The sequence below is a fragment of the Physella acuta genome, unplaced genomic scaffold, assembly GCF_028476545.2.
Source record: "Physella acuta isolate Inbredline_101_S28 unplaced genomic scaffold, ASM2847654v3 ptg000071l, whole genome shotgun sequence".
NCBI classification, from domain to species: Eukaryota; Metazoa; Mollusca; class Gastropoda; family Physidae; genus Physella; species Physella acuta.
Window position 1 is genome coordinate 65,288 of NW_026731591.1, and position 6,000 is coordinate 71,287.

The 6,000-nt window shown below is 31.8% G+C and overlaps 1 long non-coding RNA gene across 1 annotated transcript; it reads right to left on the minus strand.

Annotated features, from left to right (window-relative positions):
- Positions 1-1,515: 1,515 nt before the first annotated feature.
- On the minus strand, positions 1,516-3,170 carry LOC131952271 (uncharacterized). The gene is made up of 2 exons (XR_009388524.1): positions 3,079-3,170; positions 1,516-2,948 (listed from the first exon to the last, which is right to left on the minus strand). It is a non-coding gene; the product is annotated as an uncharacterized LOC131952271 (long non-coding RNA).
- Between the last annotated feature and the right edge of the window lie 2,830 nt (positions 3,171-6,000).

Here is a 6,000-nt window from a genome sequence, read left to right on the forward strand (position 1 = left end):
TTCAGTGGTTCTAACTACGTTTTCATCTAGAGTTTAGAGTTTTACAATTTATTTTTTTTGTCGGCCTAATTTGTGTTTTATTACAAATTCGGCGCCTTGTGTTTGCCATTTTCGCTCTCCCTACACCGAAAACAACGATGTAATACGGAGGTGGTGTCGTAGTTATGGTGTAACGACTTTGGTGATAGGTATCGAAGAGTGATTGGCTACAGTTTTGTAGTGACTTGCTACGTTGAGACTTTGTTCGTCGGGAGTAGAACTTGAAGAGGTGAGGGGTATTGTAGTGTTGAAACGTTGACTAGTCTTGAGTAATAGAGGGTAGTGTAATCGTAAGTTGAGTGTTGTTTAATCGTAAGTTGAGAGTATCGAGTTAATCGTATATCTTTGATGTCATACGTTTTTTTTTAGTAATCGAGATATGAGTAATCGTGAGCTGAGTGTATCGGGTGCATAGTATACATTACTTGAAAAGTGTTTTCGAGTAATTTTTGTTCGTTAATATCGAGTAATCGAGTTACACGTTAAATATAGTTAGTCGAAGTTATTGGAAGTTTGAGTGTCTGACGGAATATCCTCACTAACATAGCTCTTAAGTAGGCGTTTTCTTAATAACAATAGTTAAGGAGATATTAACTACACGCACATTGCATCCACTGAACAAGAGATTAATCGAATTCATTTTTTTAAGTGTCCCCAATCAGAAGGGATCCAAAATTTTAAGCGTATTTGCAATTTTTACCACTATAATTAGGCTGTTGCTCGTATTTTTTAAACTCCACTAATTTCAAGTAAAATTATACCACAATAAAACAGGATTTTTTTCCCTACACATTGATACCAATTTTGTGTCTCTAGCTTAATTAGGAGCTAAGATATGGCCTTTTAAAAATTTGTGGGCGTGGCTAAAACAGCTTAGACCTTCGTCATTCAAGTCAATGTTACATAAGCAAAAAAGTTGGCACCGATGGTTTTTTCATTGCATCATCACGGATTCGCATTTTTCGAAAAATTAAAAAATTATAATTTTATTGCATCATCCGGGATTCGCATTTTTTTTAAAACTAAAAAATTATAATCAAGCTTACAGTCTAAGTTATACTGGACTGGATGTGATTTGAATGAGTAATTTAATGCCATTCATATATTATTATGGACTTATTACTCCGTGTAAAAAAAAAATGTAGATCTAGGTTTAAAATAAACTAGATCTAGTTATTGTAAATCGATTTATTAATATTTAATACTGTTACTACTATTATTATATAATAGAAATGCATAAGCACATATTACTGCACAAGTTCTTTATATCTAATTGTAATGAACGATATTACTTGGGTAGATGAAGTAGAGTAGACCTACACACACACTACATGATAAATGGAAGTAGCAACTGGTTGCCTTTACGTTACTTTCTCAGCCCCCCCCCCCCCCCCCCCCACTTACTTGATATTCAGTGTCTATATCAGGAGGCCATAATAAAATTATAGAACAAAATAAAAGAAAACAGCTGTCAAAGTGTGTACCAGTGTTTATTACTACTAAACTATGCAATGTAAATTATTAGAATGTGAGAAACACAGTATTAAAATACAGTAATCAGATTACCACATGAATTTTAATTTTGTCTAATAAAATAGAAACATTTAGGAGAATGGCAAAGTAAAAAAAAGATTTTTTTGCAATAATTTAAAAATATGTTTATCAGAGCAAAGAAATAAACTACATAGTGACAACCTAAATTTAGCCCTTGTATAATCTACGACCATCACAGTACTGTAAAACAGTTACATAATCATAATTAGTGTGAAGAAACAAATCTACAGTACAAGAAATCAACCTCGTCTCATTACGATCCCTCTTAAGAAGAAAAGTAGTATAGTATTAATTATCCAGGAATAAACATTAAAATATTGGTTTAAAGTATAATTACTAGTAAATCTAACCAGTCATTGAATGTATGCTGGAAAAAAAAAAGGTGACGAAAAATTTCTTGGACCACTTTAGTCTCTTTAGTGTTAAAACAATTTTCTAAAGTATCAATTATAATTAATCTTTAGATACAATTAGCACATCTGAGGAAAAAATATATATTTTAAAAAGCGTTAGTACTTGTGTGATAAATTAGTTTGGACCAACATTTTTGAAGCACATTAACTACTGATTCTAGGATTATCTAGCTGATGTCAATTACCCTGAAAAATTAGTTAAGTAATTAATTAAAATGTAATTTTTTTTACACTATGAAAACTAAACTTAATTATAAACATTGTTAGTATTAGTTTTCAAAATAAGTTTACAATTCAGAGCAATCATTTTTTCAGTAACAATTTACAAAAACACTAATGTTTAAAAAATAAAGTTCATTTGTATACTAAAAATGAAAGAAGTACTCTGAAATTCTGATAAGCTATTATTCAGAAAGAAAAACAAGATTCCTACAAAGTCAACAACCAGTGATTCTGCCAGATCACTGAAATCCTCAGCATTATCCTCATCCTCTGCCCAGTAGCTTATGGTGTAAAGAGCTGACTTTTGTTTTGTTGCTGGCACCCTTTTGATAGTCCTTCCACTGTATTGCGACACTCCCTGATCACCTTGCTTCCACTTATGAGTCAGCTGGACACCAATCAGATTTCCCATCAGATACCTCTCCAGCTGTCGCACCAAGAAAGGCTCAGTAGAAGTCAACTGTCAACAAAGCTTCCATGAGTTTAAGAAACAGAGTAGATCTACATTTGATTGCCACATTGCATTCTTGTAAATGATCTTTATCAAAGGGCCAGAAATTAACTTCTTAATCAGCCTGAGTGCTTGCGGTGCTGCACGAGAACCCCAGGCTTCTTGAGATCTGCAAGCAGTTGAATGTAGATTTTAGTTATGTCCCAGCAGCCACATCATTCTCTTTAAGATGAGCCTTGAATAAAGCTGGATCTCCATGGAAACTGTACCTTAAAAGAGAAGGGCAAATGGAATTAGAATTTAGGAGACCATTTCACAAAATATATACCAAGCACAACATATTGCAAAGTATATAAAATAAATATAAAAATTTGAAATAAATTCAGTCTCCATACTTACTGAATGTACTTCCACCTGAGACATTTGTTGAACATAGAAAGGGCTGTACACAAGTTCCACCAACCTATTCCACTCACAAGCCTCTGTTCTCCTCAGCCTCTTTATCTCAGCCATCAAGTTTCTGATTACATTAGCGATCCCCTTTATACCAAGTTGTAGGCACACAAGTCTAGAATTAAATTAATATTAATAAAATTATCAAGTACTAAAATTGTCTAGGACTAGTTATAGATATATAGATCTACAATACATAGGCTTATATTAATTTAAATATATTAATAGGCCTAGTTGATGGAGAATTATACCTGAACTAGTCTAAATCTATTCTTAACCATTTAACAATGTTTCACTATGTGACTATTTTTACAAGATCTAGATCTAGACTAGATCTAGTACTTGTATGAAATAGAATAGTTTCGGCAAAAATAAAAAAAACATTACTGTAGACTGTAGGCCTAACTGAAAACGTGTAAAAATATAACTAAAAAATTAATGTAGAGTCCTAATCAAACATAATGATTAAATGATTGTGTTCATCTAAATGTACTGAATTAAAATAAATAGGCTAATTACTGAAATGGTATAGGCCTAGGACAGGACTACTTAATACTTAATGCAGAATTAGATGAACACTTAGGCCTATACCTAATTAATTTAACTTATCTAGATTCTAGATCTAGAATCTATATCTAAATGAACTAGCACCTATTTCTTACTAGATGTAGAATCTAGATCAGTGTTGGCCCTATTAGATTCAATTAGATCTAGATCTAGAATTAAACTTGAGTCCAGAACTAGCTAGGCCTAAAGCTAGATTCAGTAGATTATTTTTTATAGATCTATCTAGACTCTAGTAGTATATAGTCTGATCTAGATCTAGTTACTATAGAATAGATCAATAGAGCTAGATCTAGTAATCGGGATTTGTTTTTCTAAATCCAAAATCTATTAGGCTATCTTAATATCATCTAGAATCTAGATCTAGATCTCTAGATCTAGGCCTATTTACTGAGTCTAGTTCTAGATCTAGAAATCTATATCAAAATTTAAGTTAAGTCTACCTGTGTAAAAATCTAAAAATTAAATTAATGTAGAGTCTAGACCTAATTGTCCTAAGTAATCAACCGTAATAACTTAGTAAATGTAGGCTACTTAATCTAAATTATTAATATTTGGCCTAAGTAATATAATATATATCATAGATATCGGAGAGCCGTTATCAAGTAATGCGATATTTTAATAATGTAAGAATCACAGGAAATTTGGCGCGAAATTAAGGCTCTCTCGCGGACAGCCTTCCTAGGCTTGCGGACCATTGAAATCGTAATTTTAAAATATAGGTTAATTTTACAAGACCCAATTATTATTCTCATCAACATTTAGGCATCTCTTTCTAAATATTAAGTACTTTATTATTTAAAGACTCTTACCTTATATTTCAGCACATTGCTCCTCTGTAAGATAATAAACGAGATCCAAAAATTAAAATAGGCTTGGAATCTAAATCCTCTTGAGGTTAAAACAAAGATGCGCACTGTGTCATGCGTAGATAAGGTGTGCTGTGGTAGCGCCTTAAGCGACATGGCCTTAATTACCAATGGGCAACCGGAAACATGGAATTTAGGTTCAAGGTACAGCCATGATTACCATGGCAACAAAGGTCACGGCGCAAGCTGCGCAACTCGCTACTATAATGTCAATAAAGATAATTAATATTTATTCTAAAATTAAACTCAAACAATTTTGGGGTGCAAAATTTAAAAATATAGAAATATTTAACAAAATTTACAAACAATAAACAACATTCTACTGTTTTCAGATTTATATAAATTTACAAATTAAGAATTTAAAAAAAAATTGAATTATAATAACGTTTTTTCTTAAATTACAATCAAAAATTTACAAAAGACATTTCAATTACATTAATTCCCCTGCAGATAAGAACAAACAAAGAAAATAAAATAAAATCTACATGGGAGGTAATTTCTTTTTGTCACCGCCTCCGAGAAGTAACTCGCTTGTACCATCCCATTTTCTTTAACGTTTCGTTGGAAAGGAGACCATACTTTAACAAAAAATGTTTGTAAGCAGTAGTTAATTAAAATGTATTTTAAAATGACACATCCGTTTTGTATTAGGGCTTAACCTTCGAAGTAGAATAGCATGCTATACAATTTAGGTCACAATTATTAAAAAAAAAAATACATTTCGGATCACTAATAAATAGAGCAAGTATTTAAAATAAGCTACTACAAACGTTGTGTACCGGTACAGGTATTACCATCGTATAATGACTTTTCATAATGCTATAAAGAGAAAAACGTTAATGAAAGATCATTATTGTCATATCCGCACACTGTGACGCCAACCCTGACAACACCAAAACACAAAGTTACTAATTTAAAATCAAAACATGTTTATATATAATAAAATAAAATAGACAATAGAGAAACCTGGACAATATACCAACCTCGCGCTCTACTTCTAGTTAACCGTTTTAATATCTCATACATCTGGTATATAGTGAGTGTCAATTTTTTATATATTATATAGCATTTTCAAAACTCTTTGTGAACAATATATTGTTTTTTAATGTTATTAAAAACGGTAGGCCTATAACAAATCTATTTTCATAGAAATTGTTAGGTCTCGAGTTCGAAACCGTGTCCAGTAGAACGTACTGACCACACCCTCACTTCTTATACCAAAGTGAAGAAACATATAAACTCTTCTTCATCTGCCCAATATATCGCTGGATCTAAAGTTGAGTCTTTACTTTATATCAACAATATTATACATACAATAGGTCTACAGATTTGGATCTAACCACAAGAAATCTCAGTCCTCTACAGTTTAGTGGCTAAAACACAATTTCTTGAGGAGAGTTTATTCTTCCATGTCTACGTATTGTTAACTGCTAAT